The 27,784-nt window shown below is 40.5% G+C and overlaps 1 long non-coding RNA gene across 2 annotated transcripts; it reads left to right on the top strand.

Moving 5' to 3' along the window:
• The first annotated feature begins 8,949 nt into the window (after nt 1-8,949).
• LOC119500727 lies at nt 8,950-27,057 on the top strand. Of its 2 annotated transcripts, XR_005209677.1 has the most exons (4): nt 8,950-9,450; nt 15,577-15,741; nt 15,984-16,101; nt 26,659-27,057. It is a non-coding gene; the product is annotated as an uncharacterized LOC119500727 (long non-coding RNA). The 2 variants fall into 2 exon arrangements; XR_005209676.1 differs by lacking the exon at nt 26,659-27,057 and having other exon boundaries at nt 8,951-9,450; nt 15,984-16,601.
• Nucleotides 27,058-27,784: the final 727 nt, after the last annotated feature.

Genomic DNA, 27,784 nt, shown 5'->3' on the forward strand with positions numbered 1-27,784 from the left:
TGGGGAATACATGGGGACTACATGGGGACTACATGGGTTAAAATATGGATTGTAAGTGGGTTTGTCCACAGTTTCCATGTTGGCCCGATGCACTAATTTCACAGTAGTGATCCAACCAGGACCCACAGGGGTAGCCCACATGGGGAGCCTATGTGGGACCTACTTAGTTGATCCAAGTGGGCACCAGATAAAATGCCCATTTTGGGCCCATATCTACTTGGTACCCAGGTACCCCTAGCATAACCCATGTGGGGCCCACATAACCATGTTGGCTGGGAGGTAAACAGCCTGAAAAAAGGATCATACAGAATAGGATAGATGTGACTGTCTTTTCATGCAGTTGTCTTTAAAATAAGTGATCGTCATTTTACGATATTGCCCTGCATTGGGAAAACATTGTGTACTGCTTATAAGGATAAAAAGAAAACAGGGAAAACAACTAATTAATTCCTGTTTTGTTTTGTAGACATATTTGCAATACTATCTTTCAGGTCAAACAAGACTTTGGTAACACTTTTTAACCCTCCCTCCCTCATTTTTAAAGACAGATTGTCCTCACTTCCGGTCTCAGTCTAGGTGTCAGCTGGTAACTTGATGCAACACTGGCCTCACACTTCCGCCTTCAAAATAAGATGTTGCCTTCTTCTTGACACTAGATGGCGCAGCGCTCCTATGGGTAATGAACTATCACCTCAGCCATTCACAGTAGATTTAATTTGAATGACTGGGTGTTGATTGAGGAGAAGATTACAGCAATAAAAACTCCTGTCAGCTTGCCTCTCCATGGTGCAACAACTGTGTCATACTTGTTATTGCACTTTTATTACAGGCTACCATCATGTTTTTTTTATCCCCTGCATTATTGGCTGCAACATATTCATGCAAAAGTGCAATTCTTGCAGTGTTTCTCTACTAACAATTCTGTTAACACAACGTGCACACCAGATTTCCTTTTGTTTTTAGTAATAGAACACTTTGTTGAGTAATATGGGACACAGTTTGTGTTTTGTGTAATCTAGGACACATTAAGTAATGTGGGACACAGTTTACTGAATTTTGTAAAAAAGTATAAAAATTGCCAAATCTTTTGAATCCTTACTTCATATTATTCTCTCTGCTTCTATTTTCTCTCTGTATTTGGCCATTGGTTTCATATTGTAACATCTCTCCGAGATTTTCACAGACTTCTTTTCAGCTCTCCATCTGTCTCCGTCATTCTGCTGTGCCAGCCGTGAAAATATAAGTTAAGTGTCAATATGACCAGACAGACAGAAAATATTGCTCACGCTTGGTGCTACAAGGACACCAACACTTAAAGATATAAAGTTGTCTGGGCTTTAGAAAAAATATATTTCATTGATTCAAGCACTTGGCTGGCTGTAGAACAGGTTAGCCTGCTGGGTTGCTTTTGTCTGCCAAAGACTTGTGATGAATCTATTCCTCAAAAGAAAGAAAACCTCTTGCAGAAATGAAAGAAAAGATCAGTAAGACTCTTACCTTTGGAAAAGCCTTTAATGCCCCCTGCTACCTGACGCAACTTAGAAATGAAGAAACGGTAAAACAGACAGAACAGACAAAACAAGCAAAACAAGCAAATAGGTCTCCAGTAAAACGAAATCTTAATACAGTACAATTAAATGTCATATAACTTGCCACGAGTCATTAATTGCCTGCTACATCCCATTCAATGATGTCAACTGTGATATCATACCAATTTGATCATGATTGTCTAAAGCATGGTTATTTGACACAAGTTTTTCCACATAAGGAAATATGCAAATTATAATTAGTCTCAGATGTCTCACAATACCTATATAATCATATACTTTATGGTATTTTACTTCCTACAATTTGGCGTCATAACATCTCTTCAGAGATCAAGTTTGCTGTATCTTTACTGCACATGAGTTATATTTATTCTTCTTTGTCTGATTTGTTTGTCACCTTCATCATCTTGAACACGGTCCACTGAAATGGTATGAATATTTTTCAGATGAGTGTGTAAATTGTTGTGATTTATAAGAAGCAGATGGCTGAGGTTTTATTAAAAAAAAGCCTCTCTGCTGAGGCTAGGCCCACAAAGAGCCACACTCATATATACCCAGATTGGATAAACAGAATCTGACATTTATGAGTTTTACCCACGTTTTGCATTTACTGCAGCGATGATGGAAACTCTGGTGGCACGGCGTATACTCTGGCAGACAGGAAGATGATATATGTGATTTTTGAGTAGGGTTGATGCAGAGTAAGTTGGCCTCACAAAGTACTGGGGCCTCAAGAGTCTCTGAGGAAAGTAGTAAAAACTAGCTTCATGCTTTGACAGTCATTGTGTGGACCACTGCCATATACTGACTTTTATAAGTCTGTCTATACAAAAGTCCTTCATGGTGTCTCTGACTCTTGAGAGGAAGATTCACTATAGCTCATTAAGCGATAAACATCTTCTTAACTAAGATAGTTGAAACAATATTTTGAGACAAATCAATGTTTTTTGAAGGTTAAAGAGTCTGTTTCTACAGAGGTCACACTCAAGGTTGATGCATTGCACCAACCTGGTTGATGCATTTGTGTTTTTGCCTTCAAGAGGGGTCATTCTTTCTCCTGCAGCTGACACTAAGGCACATTCTTCACCTTTACTGTAAACAGCTCCAACACCAAGCACATCATTTCAGTCAACCAAAGGCTTCTGCTTACTGGAGGTCCCCATTAGAGACACCTTTTTTTGGTTTAGTGCAGCTCAGGAATGTGACTTGCACTCATTTTCTGGATGCTGTCAAGCTGTTCTCTATTGCTCACTGTTGACATATTCACATCTTTAAAAACACTCCAGAATAACCAGTATACTGTACCAGTACTGAACTGCCACATATATTCACGTGCCTCATGACATACAATATTAAACAACTTTTTCAAAAAGCACTATGAGAAATGAATCTTTAAACAAAACCTTGAATATTCTGAGTTGTATGAATCCTTTTAATGTATACTGCACATTATGTATGAAGATATACATTAAGCCATTACTGGTGTAAAGCTAATTCACCAGCCTTAAAGGACCAGTGTGTAACATTTCGAGAAAATCTATTAGCTGAGATTGAACATAATATTCATAACTATGTTTTCATTGTCGTATAATCACCTGAAACTAAGAATCATTGTGTTTTCATTAGCTTAGAATGAGCCCTTCATATCATAGGGAGCGGGCCCTATGTGGCTCACGTCTGGGAAAGGGAGGAGTGAGCGGAGGGGCACTCAGTTGGTTGCAATCTGCAACCACACCACTAGATTCCACCAAAAATCCTACACACTGTACCTTTAAATTGTGGATTGAGCTTTAAATCTTGCCTCTCTGTAATACCATCTCATCTTACTAGAGGTATAGGGTGCCACATTTAATGGGCAAAACTTTCAGAATTTATTTGGATGATCAAAATCCTTAGGTATGTGCATGAACTGTACATATTCTACTTCTTCGTGGCGTGTATGGTCTGCGGTCCCATTGAGCTAGCGCTCGTTACATGCATTACTGCATCTCAGTCATCTGTGAAGACAATTAAAAAATGTCTTTTGTTGAAAAGTTGAAGACTAATCCATTCCATTCCCGGTCAACTAAATTAGCGTGTGTTCATTTTGATATGTATCAGCCGTTGCCATCTTTATGAGTTTCTGGTTGCTGGTCTGCTAATTAATGTGATTTTTTTCATTTTTCAGTCTGAGTATTTTTTTTAAAATTAATATTTGTTCCCACAAGGCATTAGCACTTCTTCACTAAGTTGCCATATGGCTTCATCAGCACTTTCAAATGTATCCCTGGAGGTTTAGATTTAGCCGTTGCAGGTACAGTAGCTAATTAGCAGCCACACAGCAGGGTGTATTAAACGTGTTTGAACTTGTTTAACAGTCTTTTGAAGAGCATCATTTATGGACTATGAATTAATTATCTGGTAAATCAATGGCGATTTCAGTTCCAATGAAGAACTTACTGAAAACAACGTACCCTATACTGAAAAACAGCCTCCTATATTACAATTGCTAATGAGGGGAAAGGGTGTGTTGATTCCATATGGGAAAGAATTCCTGTGTGTGTGCTTTAAGCTCTCTTCAAGACGTGTGCATTTGCATTGAGCAGTATGTGAGCTGTAACCTTTGGTTTATGTGACCCTTAACCTCTGCTATAGAAGGCAGGAACAGGAACAGAGATAGAGCTGCTCTGTTTTTGTCTTTTTTCATCTGCAGCAGTTGATTATTACAAACTTGGTACAACTCCAAACTTTTCATGTATTATCTTGATTGAAACCTTCCTCCCGCTTCCCGCCAGCAGTTGACTCTAGCCTCCTGAGCAAACAGACAGCGATAAACTTGTTTTTTGTGATGGTCGGAAGGAGAGTGTGGAGACTGTCCTTGCAGCCTCTCCCTTCCTGGGCTTTATGTCGTCGTGGTCGGGGTCCATAAGTGGAAAGGGAAGGGTGGGATGGGTGCTACCTCCCTTCGTTAGGTTAATGCTACCAATCAAGTTTGTTTTCCTGCCGGGAAAAACACGTAAACTTTGATTGGGTGAGTATTTGATGTCGGGATATCCATAAAGATGGAGGGTAGGATTAATAGGAACGAGCACAGCAGGACTGTCTGTACATCCTGTAAACTGCTACTTTATAGGTTGACAAAGTAGTGATCAAATCAGGCATGTAAGTAAGTCTTGCTCATTATACCTGTCATTGCTCACTGGATGTCGTAGAAGGGCTTTTCATTATGATGATGCACTCACAGGGAATGTAGTCGCTGCCAAGAGTCATTGTGGCCCCCAAACCTGTAATCATTAACCACATTAAACTCAGACTTTGGAACTTTATCTTTACTGCTTGGACTGTGATGCACAGCCGTTATCGGTCGCTACAAGCACCATAGATGTAGGTCAGTAGGGGCCTACTACGCCTATTACGTTGTAAAAGTGAAAGCAAAACTTAAAAGCAACACAGTCTAACATGTTGTTCAACTAAATGCAACGTTACATTTTGAACACAAACAAGAAGGCATCTTTAGGTTTAGGCAACAAAACCACTTAGTTAAGTTTAGGAAAAAACTGTGTTTTGGCTTAAAATAACTACGTTTCAAAAGTGAAAGTGAAACTTGATGCTTGTGAACACAAAGACAACTATATTGTTGGTTTCACACAGGATGCGGGGATGCTAACCCCAGCCTCCTAGGTTAAAACCCTGTGTTTTGTGTGTCACCCATTACCCCCAATATCCAGTCCATATAGACTTCAATGCCATCTATACTACAGCGCCTGACTTCCGCTTCTGCTCCTTTCATAATTACTAGAGTCGCTAGAGGTCGCTGTCATGTTCTTTTATACCTTCTTTCTGTGATCTACCATGTGAATAGATGATAAAACCTACCAGTGGATGTAGTAGGCCCCTATTGACCCACATCTATGGAGCTTATAGCAACCGATAATGCCTCTTTAGTGTAATAGCCTGACAACACAGCCTAATCAGCTGGGCAGTGTTTTTTTAGTGTATGTTTTGTATCACACATGTCACACCATTAGAAGTACATACAAATTAAATTTGAAATCAGTAAAGTGGTCCTTTAACATTAGCATATGTATGAGCTTAGATGTTAACTTATTACATGTCCAAATATGTTAGTGTAATGAAATAATTAGCTTTATGTCAATTATTTATGCAGCATTTAATCAATTTATGTCATGGTGCGTATTCCCTGACATGACCTCAGCTTTATGTACCCTGACCACAGCACACTTCAGAGCAGAAGTGGCCAGCGTACAACAGTAATTGCCTGTGAAAAACCCCCTCTAGGGAGAAATGGACCCTTCCACCAGTCATAATTTAGTGCTTTATGGAGGACAAACTGTCACTTCAAAGGGCCAGTAATGTGACCCCAGGGGCACCTGTCACATTTCAAAATGACAGCATGAGGTTATGAAAGAATAAAAAACACAAATTTATTCCAAATATTTTTTTGTGATTTAATACCAGTAGCCCTGGAGTAGGTTTATGTGAGCGAAGCTTAGCTCCCGATTTCATAAAAGATCTAATCCACCTGATTTAATCTTTAATATGTGAAGATTGTGGATGCTAGCAGGCTGCTGAAAAAAACACAGCAAGGTTTAATATTTTCTCACAACATGAGCTCTCAGAGTGCAGGGGTTTGGTTTATGAAAACGGAAAATCCAGTTCTAATGAAATTGCTTTCTGAGATCAGACAGAGAGATTTATATTGATCTTATATTTTATAGCTTGTGTAATCCTGTATTGCTTTAAGATGTTTTTAAATATCAACCAACCTAAATCTGGAATCTTTCTGATGTTTTTTTTTGCATTGATATATTCAAACACACTCATATGATACACACACACGATATAGACACAGTCTTAAAGTCTTACAAAACTAAATTTGGCACCAAATGAGAGTACTTGTCCAAACTCTTCAGAGAGCAGCCTGATCAATATCCATGTGTGCAGGCTGAATTTTGAATCATGAGGGTGGGAAGAGTTTAACGCGCCAGTAGTGCTAGGAATACAACACAAACATCTGCCGCAAAGCATTACTCAGCTGTGTGGGAAAAACAGCAACACTTTGGAAACTCTTTGGCACTGAGCATCCATCGTCTTTGGAGAAAATAACTTTATTGTGTAATAAAGCGAGAAACATCACTATCACTATCACTATCACATGCTCCAAGTGGGGTGGGAGTATGAATCCTGACCCCAGCTGGTGTTTCCAACAGCTGTTGCACCCGCCGCGGAGAGTGCTTAAGAATCCAAAATCCTCCTCCTAAGTGAAGAGGCGTTTAGGGATTTCGACTGCAGGACACTGGTTTCTGGGATGCATGCAGATGCAGTTGCGTACATACAAGTTAAACACACAAACTAACTCTCTATGACATTCTCTCTGCCTGTCTTTGAGGTGAAACAGTCCCCCGATATGACCGGGATGACTCTCCGGGTAGGAGAGCAGTCTGTGAACCACACTGACTACAAGTAAAGTTAACATTTAGACTTTGAGAAGTTGTTGATTCAAATCAAATAACTAATGGTTAACTAGCAAAGAAAAAAAATCCACCACGATAAAAACAGTTGCTAACAAAATCACACAGATTTACAATATTTAGGAAATCAAAGATGAACACAACTGAAAGCTCCTAAAACTCAGTCATTTGTGAACTCTACAAATGTGTATCTGTGTGTAATTTAACAATGTTCCATCCAGGCGTTCCTGAGATGTCGCGTTCACGAGATTGGACCAGACAGACAGACGGACGGACAACCTGAAAACATAATGCCTCCAGCCACAACTGTCACCACCGTGGAAGCATAAAAAGCCAGAGGAATATCGTTTGACTCCGCCATCATATTCAATAACCATTGCATCATTTAGTGCCCTTTTGTGTGCTTCACAAGTATAACAAGACTCCACAAAGACAATGTGAACTAGTCTTGTGTGTCCTCGGATTCTCTCAACACTGAAGCCCTGCTGGTGAATCAGACGGAAGGACTTAATGAAAAGTGCACAAGTTACTATTAATGGACAAAGGACTGCTTCTCAAATGATCAACAGCAGCTGCACGATTGAGCAAGCTTCTCCGATAAAACTAGTGTCTGACAGTTCGGTTTGAATGCCTCTACACAGACTCATCTGTGAATAAGTGAGTGCCGTTGTATTGGTTGTGCAACTAAAAGGCAAGTTTACAGGAAAAACCCAACAAATCCCCAAAAATCAGCTGTTAAAGTACCTGATAATGTACCTTACTCTTTCTAATCTTGTTGTTCGTGGTGTATTTTTCTTAGACGCAGGCAGATGACTCGCGGATAATGGGGTATTTCTGATACATCTAATGCTCAGGCACGTCAGTCATCGACACTAAATGTCAGGTTTTCTCAAATAAAAGGCCATTGGCTTTCTCTCCGGATTCACCTTTGTTTATTTAATCTGATAATCTCATCGAGATAAAGATCTCTTTTACAAAAGAGAAGCCGCGGTTTAACAACCACACAGGGAGCAGAAGAGGCACATCGTTCCAAAAATACTTAATATTTCGTAGTAAAGCCACAGCTTGCACGCGAGGTATTGTGTCCTCCCTGCAGTTTATCAAGTAAATAAATGACCTATCCGTACCACTATCGCTCTCTGTACTGTCAGCACACTGAGGGACAGTTATTCTAAATGTCAGAAAATAACTCTTAAAATGCACTCGACAATAAATCTATCACAGCCTGGATTTATTGTAACTTTTTACTCCATCTGAGTCTTCAGTCCTGGCAGTGAAACATGTGAGCCGTTATCAGGGGAAATTGCTCATTCCATTAACAAAAAAGGGCCTGTGTGAATGACTCTGAAGACTTACACACACATCCTGACAAAGTGTTGTCCCACTGTCCAATTAACCTCACACAGAGAGCGGACGGAAGTGAGAGCAGGATTGTGATGGGTTACAGCCCCCTGGAGACAAGCAGACGTACGAGAGCACTTCACCAAACTCCAGGTTTTATTGTGGCAGCCGTTCTACTATCTGAGTGTTTTCATTCAGCCTTTAGATATCTTTTGAGGTATTTTTTGCTTCTGGTATTCTGTTTTTCCTGCTGCTGGTTGGCTGTATAAAAGGCTAATATTGACTTTAGTGATGTGTTTTTGTTTGGCATGGGAATGCTTCAGTCTTTGGCTGGCGCTGGCCTCTTTGAGTGGCTTACCAGAGGGGCCTGGCAGATAGCCAGCATGTATAGCAGCTAATAATGGACTCTGCTATACAGTACTGGTCTGCCCATCAGATGAGAGAAGAGGGAGTGGAAAGAAACAGCTACAGCCTATTAGTACGAGCCACTGTTATTTGCGATATGCACGGCATCGCATTAAAATGTGTTGAAGTTACGGTGTTATCCACACTGATGTCCATCAGAGGCAAATAAAAGAGTTTAATAGATTTCAGAGATTAATGGAGCATTTAACCTGGCCCCTGTCAGTTTGCTGTAGCCTGAGCAGCTCCGTAGAGGAAGGTACTTATGTTTTATCTTCTTTGCCAGGAAACATCCCAAGGCATTGAGGGAGAAGAAGAGAATTCAGAAAATATGGATCACAATTGAGGAGCGAGGATCAATGGGCCCTCTGCCAACACATTTCACGAGCTACTCCATCAACAGGAACAGAGGCACGATAGGGAGTTGTGCAGCACAAAGCAAACCACAAATCCACACGAGCCTTGACAAATCTCTCTTTCTCACTAATGCAGAAACTATCTGAGAGATAAATAGAAACGCTGGTAGTTTTGAAGGAGATCCACCCAGCAAGGAAGTTCAGCATTGTAGCAAATCCATGTTGTTGTTTTTCAGGCTGTGGCAGGGTGTTCCCTTTCTGGGTTATGTAAGGTCTAAAAAACTGTTAGTGGTTCATCAGGGTGGATTTCTCTGGAGTCAAATAACCAGTCCCGTGAGTAACTCATTAATTACAGTAAGCACGCTAAGATTGAGCTGCATGTTTGCGATGACAGCTTGTGTTCCAGTTGCTTTTCTACCCAATGTTTTAATTTGTGAGCTACAAAGAAAATGGTAATAACACTGTCAAAAAACAATGTACTTTATATTGAGTGTGTAACAATTAGGGGGAATCTATTGGCAGAAATGGAACATAATATTAATAAGTTTATTTTCTTTTGTGTATAATCACCTGGAAAATACAAATCGTTGTGTTTTTGTTATCTTAGAATGAGCTGTTTATATCTATACAGAGCCGGTCCTCTTCACGGAGTCCGCCATGTTGCCCTACGCCACTCTTACAACAACTGGCCAGAGACGGCCATTCGCGTTTTCACATCGGCCACGCTTGACACACGAGAAGTTCAGTTGGTTGCAATTTGCAACCTCACCGCTAGATGCCGCCAGATCCTACACACTGCACCTTTAATATATTGGATTAGACATTTGTCAATATTTTAAATGCAATAGGCCTACAAAATGCAGAACTTTCATATTACATTTTATCCTGATTTGAACTGAAATGATTGGAATCTTTCCTGTGTAACACAAGTAATTTGTTTATTTGGGGGATTTCTTTGCACTTTCTTGGCAGGACTATGAGAAGTTTGATACCAGTGTTAAGTTTATAAGGTAAATATGAGGCTACAACCAGCAGCCAGTTGGCTTAGCTTAGCATAAAGACCAAAAACGGGGAAACAGCTAGCCTTCCTCTCTCTCTAGAGCGAACCAATTAGCACATTATGTTGTATTTGTTTCTAACTAACTCTCTACAAGAAAGCATATTTCCAAAAATGTCAAACTATTCCTTTGATTTGATATAAAATAAAGGTCGACATGTGCCACAATTGTGAATGCAATACAAAATGAAGTACTACTAAATACTCTTTATCCGTGTTTGAACTTAAATGACTGGAATTAAGTTTCTTATCTTGTTATTTCTGTTTTGGAAAAATGCTTTTCTTGCTGTCTTAAATTAGATGATAAGATTGATATCATTTTAATTCTGTTTTGATGTTTGTACGTATGTCAACATAATTCAAATCTTGTTACAAGACCACACAATCTCTGTGATGATTCCTTAAAAGCGTGTAAACAAACAACAAACAGAAACAGTCTTTATCTAACAACGTGATAAATCTGGAAACGAGCACAATGTGCTGATACGTCTGCAGCTTATCACTAACACATAAGAACAAACAGTGACAGCAGCAGTAACAACCACAATGCTTATCAAGCTGCGTATCTGTAGTTGTCATGGCAGTCTTGTAAAAATTCACTTGTGCATTCCTGTGGTATTAAGACACTCATGGATCCCTGGCAGGAATTTCCCCTGGCCCGCTCTCTGTTTTCTCTGCTGTGTCCCTGCCCTGCCTGTGGAGGTGAGGGAAAGTTCAACCACACCAAATCTGGAATCTAAAAGAGCATCTTTATCTTTATATTTAGTGTTTCTCTGGGCAAAAATTCCATCTCCCTGTGAGATTCAAAGATATTCACTCTACATACTTTTGGAATTCATAATGAAAGTAAAAGTATTATGTGTGTATTTTTGTGTGTGCCTGCTTGTGTGGGTCTGTTTCACAGTGTACTCCGATCCATATCGAATCCTTTGTGTAATACAAAGGCAGTATATAATGTTCAACAAGCCCATGAATACATAGGCTAAAGGAAGAGGATAACTGTTGCGATGACCGGTGGGAGAATCACATTACTTGCAGACAAGAGAAACCCGTGAATAGCAACTTCAAATAATACCAGAAAAACAAGAAGTGATTCATATCACTACCTTGGCAACATCTCAATGTTCTTGTTTCTTGTGGAATTTTGTTTTTCTTTTTTTTTTTAGCAGCAGCAGCTTGATGCCATCAGGGGCCAATTTTCATCTTGAGCCGCCTCCAAGTTGTGTTCCCCGAGTGATTTATGCGTAAACGTAGACTATAATCGATATCAGCTATACTGCTTTAGGTTGTGTGAAATTTTCTCCATAAGGGTTTGACAGATTTAGGGATGGCAAAGATCAGGAGGATGGAGACATGGATTGCAAGGGTGGGGACTCTTGGTTTTCCTTCTGCGTCATTCCTGAGCAGCAGCGATAGATATCATGTCCAGATGTTTTTGTGCAGGTTAAAGTGGACACTGATATTCCCCCTCTCTGCCCCACAGCTTTCCTGCTATCTGTACAGGATTACACTACTTAGAAAAGACAAATTGCTAACAAAAGATTTACTCTTTAAAGCTGCTGTAATGAATATTTTTTTAAATAACAGTTAATCAAATTATTATGTGTAAGGTGAAAGGGGTCGTTCGTACTGACAAACTCACTGAGATTTACAGTATAACCCGACTGCAGTTCCCCTCAGCTCTATGGAGTGTTTTAGCGCCTTTTTCGGCCTGCAACTTTATTTCTTTGGTTCACTCGCACGCCGTGTGAATATTCATCAGGTGTCCAACACGACTCCAAATTAACACTTATGTTACTCCATGTCTCCTCGATGTGTAAATAGGCAGCTGTTTACTAGCTAAAATAATAATAATAATAATAATAAAGTTGATTTATATAGCACTTATCAAAACTCACATTATAAAGTGTGTGGTGGCAGTTTCTGTTAAAACAAGACACAAACCAACGTAACAACTTGTCTTTCAGTGAATTTAATAAAAAGGCATACATTAATAACTAAAACATCTGCAGATGGACTGCAGATGGACTCACGAGCACAGCCACCTGTTGTGGACTGTGGCAAGTGAGCCCCGAATACAAAGAGTAGTCAGTATTTATACATTTAAAGCATAACATGAAGATAAGTGCAAAGAAGAAAGGAAGAGAAGGATAGAAAGTGTATCAATGCGTCAGCACACAGCAGACAACAGAGCATCACAAGACATAACAAGTATTTCAGCAATCTGTTGTTTGCAGTTACAGAGAACTAAAATGTCAGGTCACTGTCCTATGGTGACGAAGTTGAACATGTGAGGCCCTGAGATTATCTAAAGGTACAGTGTTAAACTGCAGATATGAAAATTGCCATTACAAGTGCTTTACAACAAACACATAAAACACAGCAATAAGCACAAACCATCAATGAAAAAGAGGGATACATTTTAAACAATGAATGATTACACTGCAACCTATTCTTAACGTCAAGAACAATGTACAGCGCAAATCAATAGTTAAGAAAAAAAAAAGAAAACCTTTTGATATAGATAGGTCTTCAAGCGTGTTTTAAAACAAGATACCGATGTCACAGGCAGGTCGTTCCACAGCCGAGGGGCCATAACAGCAAACGCTCGGCCCCCTTTAGTTTTTAAACGTAATGTGGGAACAGTCAGCAGGTTCTTGCTGGAGGTTTCTTCGTGTATAATACATACATATAATCACCTGAAAATACTAATCGTTGTGCATATTTCCCAAAATGTCAAAGTAACGCTGTATTTCCGCTGCCCCCAAGTGGCCAAAAAAAATCAGTTATGGAAGTTTTAAAGATGTCAACGCCGCTGTCCAGGTACTGTCAGATCTCAGTCGCAAATCAACAAAGACATTTCACATATGAAATCCTCTGTGAAGCCTGCAATGTGTGAGCAAAGTTACGACTCTCTTCGGACTGTAGCGGTGTCTTTTTACTGCTAAAGTTCTGACTTTATTCTGCTCCTGAGGCCGATTTGGGTTATTTCCACACTTCTGCTTCTTTTTTACAAGTCAGTACTGTGTCTCAGCACAACGGCCACCTACAACACCCAAATTCTCTGACACCACGTCCATCACCACACAGCATTCGAGTTAAGACATTTATAGCTGCAACTGTCACTTCCTGGGTCGACTCTGACTCATGCTGGAAAACTATACACAGTAACTAAATCACCAAACATGATGTAACCAGGCAAAAATGCACTCATCACAAATGGTGACATTTATGTGAAATCACGATATTCTTGTAATCCTGCTCAGAGGAGTGCATGGCAGCTATGTCAGGACCCTGCTGACTTCCTGACAGTGAAAAAAAAAGAGGTGATGTTGGAAACCACTGTTACCACAACGGGCCTCATTCCTGAACCCAATCTGTCAACCCCTTTATCTCACCTTCACCATGATGTCACTGCAACAGGGACACACTTAGATACAAGATCATACTCACATCAATCATTTTACACCAAATGCTAGAGCCTTCCACAAGCCCTGCAGATAAGATAGGAGACAGGACTCTACAACACAGTTTTATAAAAGACATGGTTGGAAGGGGAGAGCTGCTTTGGGTTTGATGAGCACTAATAGCACCTAGAACAGCAGAACAGTGTGTTCAGGCCAATGAAACCTACAGAAAATCAAAAGAAAAGTACATAAACTCTAGACCGATCCTCAAATTTGTCCTTCAGAGCAAACCCGATTCTTAAAACAAAACTTTTATGACAATATTGAGAGTAAATAAGGCTGTTCTCTGGGCAAGATAAGACCATGCACCCTGCCATTTGAGAAGATCCAGGTCATGGGAATAGGATCAGGAAAGAGGGACCAAATGTACACTAAAGTACACTAAGCGTCTCATGACTGATGCTAATGGAAGAGCAGAGTTGATAATGTTTCTCAGGACTGTATGTCATGAACACCTTTACCACTGTACTGAGTTACACTCTCGTTTCTTTCAGTCATTGCACCTCAGCTTGTGAATGAAACAGGCTAAAGATGTTACATGGAAACACAAAGTTGATTGAGCTATTTGTTTAACATCTTTAAGCCTATACCCTTACCAAAAAGAGGTTTATTCAAGGGTGCTATTGGTATACTTCTTTTAAACTTAAATTAAGAGAGTATACTTTCAGTTTACTTTTTATGTACTTATCAGAGATATACTTAACAAAAGTATACATACAGTAAGTATACTTGGCTCATACTGACAACTATACAGAAAAGTCTAAGTGTACTTGGCTCATACCGACAAGTATACAGAAAAGTCTAAGTGTACTTGGCTCATACTGACAAGTATACAGAAAAGTCTAAGTGTACTTGGCTCATACTGACAAGTATACAGAAAAGTCTAAGTATACTTGGCTCATACTGACAAGTATACAGAAAAGTCTAAATATACTTGGCTCATACTGACAAGTATACAGAAAAGTCTAAGTGTACTTGGCTCATACTGACAAGTATACAGAAAAGTCTAGGTGTACTTGGCTCATACTGACAAGTATACAGAAAAATCTAAGTATACTTGGCTCATACTGACAAGTATACAGAAAAGTCTAAGTATACTTTGCTCATACTGACAAGTATACATAAAAGTCTAAGTATACTTTGCTAATACTGACAAGTATACAGAAAAGTCTAAGTGTACTTGGCTCATTCTGACAAGTATACAGAAAAGTCTAAGTGTACTTGGCTCATACTGACAAGTATACAGAAAATTATAAGTATACTTGTAGGCCTACTTGTACTTAATCTTCTGATCAAGATATACTTAAGTAAAGTATAATTAAGTATTCTTGACTTATAGGCCTACAGAAATGTATACTTGGCTTGTAGTTGTGCTTACTTTTTGTTGAAGTAGCCTATTAAAGTGTGTATACCTGAAGCGTTTACTGAGCCTGCCCTTGTGAGAAAGTATAAACTGTGCTGCCATATGTTCTCACCCGCTGGCATGACACACATTTCCAGACGGGCATGCATGGGTGCACACTGCACATTTTGAAGCCGTGCAAAGGCAGAAAGCATCGCACACATGTGCTCCGACCCATGTGTGAAACACAGGTCTTGATTAATGTGTGGAGAATTTGAACGAAGGGTGCTGAGCCTTTGATATCTGTATCTGTGTTTCCATTACAAGGCCACCTACTCTGCACTATTTATACAACGTACTGCAAACATAATCCGCATAGCGGGAGAAGCAGGAGGAGGGGAAGAGTCTGGGTGGAAAGTAGTGGGAAAATGTATGAGGATTTAATTAAGAATGTGGATTAAGGACTGAAAATAATTACACAGCTTAATGACAGAGAGGGAGGTGAAGTGTTTTTAAAGCTTGGAGCAATGTAAAAGGGCACCTGTGTGCGCTTGGAGGCGACCTGTGTTTTATGTGTGTTTGTATTTGTCCAGCCCCAGAGGAAGGTCTGTGTGTGACCAGTCCGTGGCCTGGTGTGGATCAGGTTCGCTGCCTGTGTGTGTCCCTGCCATGGACCCCCTCTGGTGGGCCGAGGTGATGGATGACGCCTGGAAGCTCTGGAGCTGCAGAGTGGTTCATACGAGTTCCTGTCCGAGCAGGTACCAGCCATTTATGGATGATAGATGCTCTCGAGTTTGTGTGGATAAGTTTGGGTGTGAATGAGTGGCAGGTCACTGATGGCTGTTGTGTTCCGGGTGTTATCCTAGCATTATTGATTACAAGGTGACAGGTAAGTGAAGGAAAGCTATTTAATACTGTAGCATAGAGTGGTGAAACACACACCTACGCACGCCTCCTCCCTAAAAGTTGTGTTTGTTCAAACCCCCCACTTCTCCTATAGAGTTACAACCGATGTACCAAGTGTAAGACCAGGATGGAAAGCCCAGTTTGGGTTGCAGCCTTTTACTTGTGACATATCGACCCCAATGAAAATGTTCATCCATCAATCTACAACACAGGTATGAGTTTACAGACCAGACTAAAAAACTTTAAAAAAAAAACTTTACAAAATTTATTAAATAACTTTTTTCATCTGGTGAAATGTATGATGCGTGGAAAGTGATTTCTTACAAAACCAGTCTGTCTGTTGAGAATACTTCTGCATAGAGCTACACAATGAGCCTTTGTTTTATACAAGTAAGTGGTGTAGCATGCATTTTGTCTATTGTTTTACTGTTAGTCTTCTGATAGTGCAGCCCCATCTTGATGAAGAATATTTGGTAATTTAAAGTATCAAGCCATAAATCAAAGACCGTATATAAGAAGTGGATGTAGTCACCGTGACGTCACCCCTGCCGTTTTGAAATTTTGAGTTCAGCATTTTGTCCATCACCATCATGTTGTTTTTTGCATCCATAAGTGACACAAAAGGGTAAGCTAATTACAACCGAACGATGAATAAGACATTTTTGGGTGACTAAGTAATGGATTAAAGCTGAAGTACGTGAGATTGGAGCAAATATGATTAAAAAAAATATTTTTTATAAAACGGTCGCTATATAGTGACAGTAGTACATGAAACAGGTAACCTGAAAAAAATCATATGCCTCTGTGTCATCCGGTGCTCCTAACTGCATCTGCAAGATTTCACATACCGGAGGAAAACATGCAGTACCAGCTGATCTGAGGTCCGCTGTCCAGCTGCCATCTATGAGAGCCGGCTGTAAATCACTCACGAACTCCAACCAAACAGTCAAACTAGGCCGCGCTGATCAAATATGAATCAATATTCTGTTACGTTAATGACTATTTCTCGCGTCAAATGTTTTCAGAATCATCTTGTAGTTTACGGCTTAGCTGTAAAATAAGAAAGTTTGTGACACCACCGCCGCCATTGTGAAATCTGGTGAAGGAATGCCAAGTTCTGGTCACATGACTGGAGCACAGCCAATAGGAACGCTCTCTCTCTGTAATGACCTGTGATTGGAAGTCTTCCGTCACAGGCTAGATTTTTTAAAGCCTGTAAACAGAGCCATGAGGAGGTGCAGAAGTCTAGTTTTCTCTCAGAACACTTGAATTACAATATGCTTAAAGGTTATTATGGAATTTTTGCCCAATGATGCCAAAAATATACTGCCTACTGCCACTTTAATGTACAGCAAGCCGTTCATTGAAATAAACCCCGACAGGAAATCAATAATTTGACACAAAAAGGGTCCGCCAGAGTCCCAACATCAGAACTGCACCCAAAACAAGGATCTGTTATACATAGCAACGGTCTGCCATAAAGAAATAACAGAGCGTAGAACGCTGTGATTGACCAATCCTCAGCCATTTAATAAAATGTTATAATTAACTTTAACTTTTAAGACGAAAACACGGACAACTCCCAGACCAGACAACGCCGTGGTAGCAAACTGTCAATCACAAGGTAGCCACGCCCTAAAGCATACCCTGCTTTACCTCAAAATGAAAGTGCATAAAAAAAAATTGTAATTTATCTTTGTTTTTTTTTCATTTTCATTTTAATGAAGGGAGTTTCCACTTAAATTGGAAAAATCCGACACAAAGGACTGCATTCCATCTATTGCTCACTCCCTCCATCTTTCCTGTCATCTTTCTAGCATTTTTTTGGCCCCGAGCCCCAAATTATGGTTCTTTGATGTTCCAGGTTACTATGGTTACTTAATTGGACAGTGCTGCAAATGATCAAGACCATACATTTTCTTTTATGAGACGAGGTGCTGCGAAAGAAGCTCCACTGCAGAGTAGATTTCTTCATGTTGAGTGAATCTCTATCTTGTACTCTGCTGCTGATGTTAATGATTTTTTTTCTTCTTATATTTCGGCTAAAATAGAACTTGAATTTGTTGATCAATTGCACCACAGTTTTTGACTATTCCTGTAAATTACACTTACATAGTGAAAAATAAGACGAGTTCTGTGTACTGTACATAGAATCAACCTCAGATAAATGGCCTATAGTGGTGCTAGGGTGGTGCTAATTGCTCCGTTAGATATTTCCTTTGTTTTTGAAAAATGACATAGCTGCAGCTGTGACAATGATGATGACTTGAAGCAAATAAAACTGGTAATTGATACATGATGGCGCCTTAAATCCACTGCATGGGTGAAAGGGGGGCAGAGGAGGACAAACCCTGAGTTCAGCCTCGGAAAATCTTCTATTCATAACCAAAAGCCAGAGGGGAAATACAATCCGTGCCATGTTTTCATTTTGTCAATTGTGTGGGTGAATGCTGAGATTTGGTGTCACACACACAGAGACATTGGGCGTGTCTGCTCTCAGCTTCCCCACCCAAACCACCCTCAGTCACCCACACCCGGAAACTACAACTTCCTCCCCCATTCATCTCGCTGCGATTTTGTTTTATTTCTCAGGAGCTGTTTTACAAACTCATTTGTCAAGCCGCACAAAAGTTTATTGAGCCCTGTGAAACCAAGCTTAGGAAAACAGTGGCGGGGGAAACTCTCCTTTTATACACAATACACGATTTCAGAAACCTCAATCAGTCAGGTTTTGAGGTTATTGTATCGAGGCCAACTGCAGCAAACTTCATACACAATGAGATACAAAAGTTTCAGTTTCAGGATCAAAGTTGGTTTATATTGGAAACAGTCTAATGTAATTCATCTTGTTTGTGTGGGTGTGTTTATCCACATTCATTATGAATTGCTTCTTATCGCAGCAGGGTGCATGACGTGCATCGGGGGTAGCTTTAGAGTGAACCTGCAATCACAATAACATTGATGGAGGAAGAGTTGAGTGAGTTCCAGGGAAGCAGTGGAAGTTTCACTCCTGCGGGGGAGTAACTGGTGTTATGGAGGATGACGAGTACCTCTTGTTAAAGCCAAGACGCTCCGAGGTGGTTGCTGAATGACATACCGACATTCGTTTTCACCTCAGGGTGTGAATTGTGTGTGTGTGTGTGTCATGGTGAGATGGTGAGAGAAAACACCCTGTAAAGTGATACCATGCAGAGATCTACCTGTCCTGATATCCAGAAAAGAAGAAAAAGAAAGCAGAGGAGGAAAGAGACAGAGATGTTTTTCTTTTCTTCTCTGTGACAGACAGACATAAACATTGACACATCATCGGTGACAATGAGAACTAACATTTAGTATATACAATAGAGTGTCTGTGACGAACAATGTGCACTGTTAATGGGTGGAGAAATGCAATGTAACCACAACTGCTGCTATAATGTCTAAACACAAAAAGTTGAAGGTGTCATAGTGGTTTAGTTACAACATATTTAATTTGAATTCCTTATAATATGTGCTCTTACGATGTAATATCCATTCATAGCAACTAAAGCATGAATCAACCTTTTATGGTTATGTTTAGGCACTCGCAGCTCTTGGTTAAGGTTAGGGAAAGATCATGTTAAAGGAACAGTGTGTAATATTTCAGGGGATTTATTAGCAGTAATGGAATATAGTATTCACAACTATGTTTTCATTAGTGTATAATCACCTGAAACTAAGAAGCGTTGTGTTTTCGTTAGCTTAGAATGAGCCCTTCATATCTACATAGGGAGCGGGTCCTCTTTGTTTCAACAGTAGCCCAGAATGGACAAACCAAACACTGGCTCTAGAGAGTTCCTTTCACATTTTTATGTTACCTGAAGGCCACCGTAGTTCTCCGACACGCTTGTGAAACTGCGGTAACATGAGCCGCAGAATGCAAAACCGTGGTACCGCCAGCCGCCGTCTGACTTCCTTTGCTCCTAAGCGCCCTGACACATCAAGTCGACGGTCGTCCGTCGGACAGTTTGGGGCCGTCAGTGAGCGTCCGTTGGCCTAGCTTTTTTTGGTGTGTCCTGCACCGTCGCTCTATAGGCTGCCCGTGTTGGAGGTTTTCCAGCTGATTCAGCATGTTGAATCGGCAGCGGCGCTCGTCGGTGAGAGAAATCACTCTGATTGGCTGTTCAGCTTAAACAAATCAGTGCATGGGAAGAGAAACGGAAGTGAGGAAAGCAAGCCAACGAGTAAAGTCAAGAGGAAAAACACGGAAGGCTCTTCTCACTTTTCATCCTCATCTCATCTGATTATTCCAATACACAGATATTTTCACAACAACATATGGAATGAAGCTAAGTGGTGAGTGAGAGCGGTGTGAAAAATGCTCAGCAAACGCTGCTTTGCTTCATGGACGTATCATAACGGCTTGTATATCCGCAGGCCTCGGTCTTCTGACCGTTGGCAGGAGAGACCTGGGTTTCATTCTGGATCATTGTTCCTCTTGTATGAACTGAAAATCTGTCACAAATGATTATACAAGACTAGTGTATGCTCACCCCCATGACCCTGTAATGGAGCCAGCAGGTGTAGAGAATGAGCTTACAGTCGAATTACAATTATTAATTCATACCATCTCTTTTTCTTTGTTTCCCCCATGATTGTGTGGGGAAAATACTGACATGGGGATATTGCTTTACATGGAGTAATTTTTTCTTTCTAAGAATTCAGACGTTCTAATGGCATTTAATAATTTCCAGCCAAACTCAAATAGGATGAATTACATCTTTGGCAACACGAAGTAGGCTCTGCGTAGCTTTGTATTCTGTGGTGGATCAGTGGGTGTTGGCGTGTGTTCAAATCGTGCGTAAGAAACATTCAGTGATTGTAATGAGAATATCAGAACGCAGAAAAACACAATTGCCATTGTGTGCGCTGCATTCATTTGAGAAGGCAAAAGCTGATAACTCTAGTTTTGGGGATTTCCATGTTTTCATCTTAGATGTCGACTTTCATGTTCCAGCGTTGAAGAAAAAAAAATCTTGGGGCTTAGTTTTATATATTTTTCAAAGACAATATAATGTGTTAAAAGAAGAAAGGACATTTTGGGGGTGTAATAATTTTGGGTTTAAAAAAGCCATAATGCAGACTTTAACCCCTACATGATTGGCGGCACTATTTCCAAGTCTCACAAAGCCTGTTTTTCAGGACAAATCTTGTGAATGTGGAATGTCTCGCAAAGAAGGAAAACAGTTGAGGCAACTACAAGTTTATGAAGCTTATTAAACTGGGTGCTGGCGCAGTGATGTCATGTTGACTCGACTGGGACGCCCTGCTTTTGTTTGAATAAACAGGCGTGTTTTTTCAGCCGAATGCCAGAGTCTGACCCCAGACAGGAACCAACAGAGGACATTCATCTGCTCAAAGCACCAACCCAGACAAAACATCACACGCGGCCAAAAGCTGGGTATGTTTTGTCACTTTAGAGGACCACATAATTCTGTCACTATTAAGACAGTTGAGATAAAAGTGTGTCAACACCTTCGTTCTATCATTCTCTCAAAGGAGACAAAATAAGCTATCATTACCTGCAGCCAGTCTCAAACTGCACTGGCTAAGTCATTCATTATCCATCTAGGGAAAAGGAGTGATTTGACAGAGTGAAACGCTATGATAAACATAACCACACTGTACTAAAGCAGGATTGTAGCTCTTTGGGTGCAGCAGTTCTTTGTGTAATGATGTTATGTCTTATAATCCATTCTCATTATCCACACACCAGAGACATAAAATACTTAATATGAAAAGATAAGGAGACCGATTAGTTGAATAAACAATGGTTGAATATAAGTAATATTTTTACATGAAGTCATAAGCAACCTCTTCCTAACTCCAAACACATTACTGGGTGCTTAAAAAACGTATGACAGATAGTTGAATAATAACGCAGGGAAATGGTCTGTATGGATTTGTGCGCCTCCATAAGCCATAAAGCAGCAGCTGCCTTCTCTTCTCTGACACGTCTCTGAAGTTTCATCAGCGGCTCTGACACCAGCGTGCCGCTGAGCTGATGGAGTGGAGGGTGAACTTAAAGTTGCACATCGGGCTGAGCTCTTGAAGCCGACGGGATGGTGGATGAATTAGGTGATGTCTAAACACCGGATCTGTAGCTTGGGCACGGAGTGCGGTATAAATCAGGCCCCCCTATAATATCAAGCCTTCGCAGCCATGTGTGTCCTGCCTATACAGTTACATTTGTGGATCTGGAAGAGATTACAGCTTTCACACAACAATAAGCCAAAGGATGGTTTATGAGGAGCTGAGTCTTATCAGGCACGGGGTGGTAGGTAACAGGAGAGAACATCACAAGCCATCATTCATGGTACATGTGAAGCTTATTTTGGAGCACTCTGTGTCTAATCTGTGTTTGGACCATAAATAAGAGTAAGAGGTGCAGTTCACAGGCGACCAGCTTTTATGTTTTTTAGCCATACAAAGTTAGGTTTTATAAGAGAATTGCTCCGGTCCACATTCATAAAAAGTAGGGATGCACCGATACCGATACTGGATCGGATATCGGGCCGATACTGACTCAAAATAGCTGGATCGGATATTGATGACAATGGGGCCAATCTATTCAATTCAATTCTATGTTTATATACTTTATACATACTAGAATTTTATTTCCTGTTTAAGTTTTGACCAATTTCTTGTTGCATTTAAAAGGTTTACACTTTTACTATCTGTATCGGGACTGAAAAAGTCTGATCTGTGCATCCATAATTAAAACCATACTATCTTAAAGCTGCACTAATCAATGTGTTTACATGATACATGGAAAAGATGACTGTGTAATGTGAAAGTGACGAACCCACAGAGAATTATTGCCAAACTCAGCAGTTCCTCTCTACAGAGTATTTTAGTGCCTTTCAGCTCATCGTTTTGGTTTTACAGCCCACAACTTCCCTTTTTTGGTTCAGTCTACGTGCTCTTGTGAACCTGTTCCCAGCAGCAGGAAACTGCTTTCACTGGAAAAAAAGCTCTAAAATCCCACTGTACACTTCCTGCCCAGCACCAAACAGAAGACAGGCAAAGTTAGCGACTAGTTGGGGAACATAATGGAGCTTTTAGCTGCTTAAGAGCCAGATATTTCCTTCAGGAGTTGGTGGAGACCAAAAACAGAGCTAAAAATAGAGTGAATATTGGACTTACAATCCAAATGAATGTTAATGCTGCTCCGTGTCTGCTAGATAAGTAAATGCAACTGTTTGATAGCACATTTTGCCATATCAACTTCATAAAGTGATAATATATCAGCGTTGTGGTTACATTTTCTAAAAATTCTTTACTGCAGGTTGTGAGTATTTGTGTTAAAGAAGGCTCTCCTCGGTGTGATTCTCTTAATAACTTTGTCCATTAATTAAGGGTTGTTCAGCTAAATGACAAAATATTGAATTTTACAATTTCCTTCTAGAGGTATTTAGCCATGAAAAGAGTTTTGATTTGATTTTAGGTTTCTACCTCCACACTCAATACAAACGACGCAAGAGGAATTTTGCTTGTGGTGCTAACAGCAATGAAAAATGACATCGAAAAAATTCAACAGTCTCTTTCCAGAAACAGGGTCCTCATTTCCTCTGGATGAGCCACAGAACACACTTTAATTTGATTTACTGCCATTATATAGTGCGGAGCCAGATATCTCATGAGACAGATATCTCAAATAAAACCTAAACGCTTCATGGCAAGATACCAGTAAAGGTAAGTGAGAAAATATGTTTTATTATAATTTGGTTGGCCCGATCCTTTAAAAATCGTTTTAAAATGTTCTTTTCCGCAGGACTTTTCGCTCTGTTTCTCCTTGTCAGGCGCAGAAAATATAGTGTGCATGGTCCGTTTGCGCTCAAAGACCCTTACAGTATCATCATTAGTCCTGAACACGGCAACATAAATTAGGCCTCAGTTTCTGTTGATGTATTCCTGCTCACATGTAGAATCTGCCCTCAACTTTCCGTTATCAGGCCTGAGCTTTGAAGGTTAAATAAGCCGTGACTTTGTTAATTGACGTGTGCCAGTGGTGTTGTTTGATCCAAATTCAGGATGGTCTTTTAACTCTAATTTTTCCTTTCCCCTTTGACTCAACATCTGTCCGACATCTGGCCGTAGCACTTGTCCTCCTCTCTTGACGGGATTGGAGTCATGGAGTGCTAAACTAACCCTATATCCTGATATTCACACCAAAAACTCCCCGTGAGCACAAGCAGCTGCTGCTTTCCCCTTCTACTTCTAACTTCATTAATAATTCAAGACCCTTTATTCGCCATAAGTCCTCATGGGGAATTCCTGCTAGAACGAGCGAGGCAAGCACAGACTTGATAGGGAATTGCACTTATTTTAAATGCTTGGAAATGGGCCAGAAATAATGTAAGTTACATTTACAACTACACATGAATGCAGAAGTATGTTTAAATATAGCCCACTATGCAATGTGAGTGTGCTTAATACATTTGTGCTCTTCCAGTAGAGAACATAAAAAGTCCAGTTGTTCTAAATTACTCTCCACCTCCTCCCTGTACCATCATTCATTAATGTTATCTCAGCATAAGGTATAGATTATCATCGTGCTGTAAAGCAACACTCCCTTAATTGTCTTCATCTCTGGCCCATTTCACTTTTTAAATTAAAAAAACAGAAACTTCTAAAACAGATGGCCCCATTAAGAATATACTGTAACTCAAACAAGAAGCAGCCATAAGGACTGAGCTGGACATCGGATGATTTCAACATCCAGTTTTGGACAACTGAGCTTTTGAATCCCACAAATTTCGCTGTAAATCTTTCCTCCCATTCGGAGAGGACAGATTTACATTTCTGTGTGCCTTTCAGATAGACAAAACAGAAAACTGCAAACAGTGAGGCTGTCTTAGAAGTAAAGTGTTACGAGGGGGAACCTTGCAGAGTATACTCCTCTTCTCCTCTAAATTTTACACACAGTAGAGTGTTTGGGTTTGCGTATAGAAGACTGGCTCAGTAGTGTGTTTGACACGTCCTCTATAAGCAACTTATAATGGGAACAGAGGAGAATCATAACTGGCAAACTGTAAAAGGAAACAAAGCACTTCACAGCGTATGTGCGTGCCAAGTAAAACACAGGCCGTTCAATCGTGGAGCAGCAGAAGTGCGTGTTACACTCTGGTCACCGATTGTATTCAGACATGACGGCAGCTCCTGAACATCTGCTGTATGGGTGGAATAGTTTGGAATAATGCTATGAGATTTGGTCTGATCTGAAATTATAATTAAAACTGCTATTGATGCATGCTCCATGTAAACATCCATCTTCAGTGTGTGAGTGTCTACGTTTGCTTGTTGGCGTACTCAGAGTCAGCTACTATGTATATCAATACCGCTTTATGGTGTTTTTAGCCCCAAAGCATATAGGAAAAAAATTAAACCATCTCTGTCTGAGGCTAGATTACCAACTGGGAGAAGCTGGCAACTGCTCCAGGGCCCCAGACTCTCAAGGGCCACAAAGCCCCCAGCTTTGACATATTGATGAATATAAACTGGAATGGGGTTAGTTTTAAAGGGGAACTCCATTGATTTTTTTCACATTTTAAAGTCCGCTTACAGGTCTTAGGGAGTAACCTACTATTGGATATGTGAGAACCTTTGTATCAAGCCTTTTGTGGCTCCAGAGGGAGCTGCAAAAAAGCTGATAAATTGGAGTTGTCAGTTGGGTCTGAAGACTACAAGTTTAAAAATGTAAAAACAGAAGAGTGGAGTTAGAAAGAAGTGAGCTTACCAGACCTCTGTAGCCCGCTCCTCATCTCTGCTTGACGCTGTCGGCTCGAGGCTACATTAGCCGCTACTAACATAAAATACCCGAATCTCCAACGGAAAGGTCGACAGTTGTCGGGGTTGTATTGTCAGTAACGTAGGCATCAGGTTTTGACATGAATGTGTGGAATGAAAAAGACGATATCTCTGGTTCTGCTGCATTGATGTTAAGGTGATTGATGATTTTGTCTTATAGAGGGGTTCTGTTTCATACATTTAATAACATTAACATTGAAGTTAATATTATGCTTAATCATGGTGCATATTCTTAAATATTTGTGCATTTTAATTTTATCAAACCATACTAAGTTAGGGAACACGAAGTGGGCTTAACAGGGGCTCACAGCTCACTTTTTCCTGGGGCCTGCTATAGTGGGTTAACCCAGTCCTCACTTTGTCAAAAACAAAACAATCTGCATTCCTGTGACTACAAAGATGTTTAATTTAAACGTCATCTTGTTTAGTGAGTTAGTTAGTGGAAGTTCACTGACCTGGAGCAAGCCATCAGCAGGCTGCAACATCAGGAAGAGATTGACGGCGTTCAGGTCAGACGAGGAGGTCATGTGTGGGGAAAATCAGTCAAATAAGAAAGGAGGCGGGGTGCCTGGCTGTGGCAGAGGCGACCACCACGCACCAGGAGCGCTGCGAGATCAAGGCAGTGTCACAGGGAAGGAGGAAGGAGGGTATCATCAGCATATCAATCACTTGGTTTGACCTTTGGAAATCCCTGCACAGCTTCCTCATCAGAGTAAGCTACGAAACCTTGGCCCGTCTGTACCAGCAGCAAATCTTCAAAACATCCTGCCAGCAAGACTATACTATCTCAAGGGCACTACAGCTGATTGACCAGATAATGAAAAAGGAGGCCAAAACACTTGAAATATGTCGGGGAGGAGTGAAAAACTAGACAAAAGAGGAGATTTGTAGTTTTTATTGTGACCCCATCAGTGAAAAAAAAATCTTATCCACTTCCTCAGGATAGGAGGGAACACTGGAAGAAGCTGCATCAACACTACTGTGGTCCTTGGCCACCAAGATGGTCTTCCTCATTGAGCTCATCCTCCCGTAGGACGAGGAGGAAGAGGCTGCCTGAAAAAGATGAAGTACTCACAAATGGCAGCTGATTGCAAGGAGGAAGACTGGAGGGTTGTCATGTATCCTGAGGATATAACAGTGGCCGGGTGTTGTACCTCCCACAGGAGAGTAGGTCAAGTACTGGGGTTAAAGGAGCAAACTACTGATGAGTTGTCGTCCCCATGTGACAATTCTTCAAGAGGTGCAACAGACAGCAAGTCCACACGAGTATTACCATGCACCTATGTGTCCTTCTGAGTTGGCACTTGTGATTGAGCTAAAGTGTTTAATTCTTGACTCACTTAAAGCTGTTTCACACCAAGCACAGATTTTTGTCTGAAAATTTTGCAGGGAAATTCATAAAAACTGATTTTGTGGGTTTGCTTGCACATCCCTGTGGACAGACCTCAATTTCAGCGGATTTCCGCTCTGTGGAAATATATGTTTGACCAATGAAATCCTTTGTTGTCCAACCGATCGCTGTCATTCTGCATAAAAGGTAGCCATGTGCTTCTGTTTGTTGTACGGAGTGTGTATTTTCAGAGCAATGGGCCTTGGAACAATGAGCGTTTGTTTTCGGGTGACAGATGGGCTTTCTTTCCGTCCAATGGGACATTTTTCAGACTATTGGTGTTTTGGAATAACAATGGGCCGTCCCCTTCTCAACACCCAGTACGACAAACACTACTACCTCAACAACTAAATAAGGGACAACATAATATATATGGCTTGAGATCGCCCAGCAGCTGGGATATGATGAAGATGGTAATGTAGCTGATATGCACTTCCTAATGTTATATGTTGGTCACAGAATGGGGCTAGCCTCAACAACTAATGTTAGCATCACATTTGGGGTCCTATTAGTTTACATATTGTGTTGTTAACGTTAGACATTCTCCGTCTGGATAGGTTTCTGTTGTGTTGAGTGGACACGGCTCTATTGGGCCTCATTGACGAAAATGGAACACGGCAACATGGATAACCTGGTGTGCGTATTGCGTATTGTATTGTGTGTGGATTTTCCGTGTT

The sequence above is a fragment of the Sebastes umbrosus genome, chromosome 13 (assembly GCF_015220745.1).
Source record: "Sebastes umbrosus isolate fSebUmb1 chromosome 13, fSebUmb1.pri, whole genome shotgun sequence".
Taxonomy (NCBI): Eukaryota; Metazoa; Chordata; class Actinopteri; order Perciformes; family Sebastidae; genus Sebastes; species Sebastes umbrosus.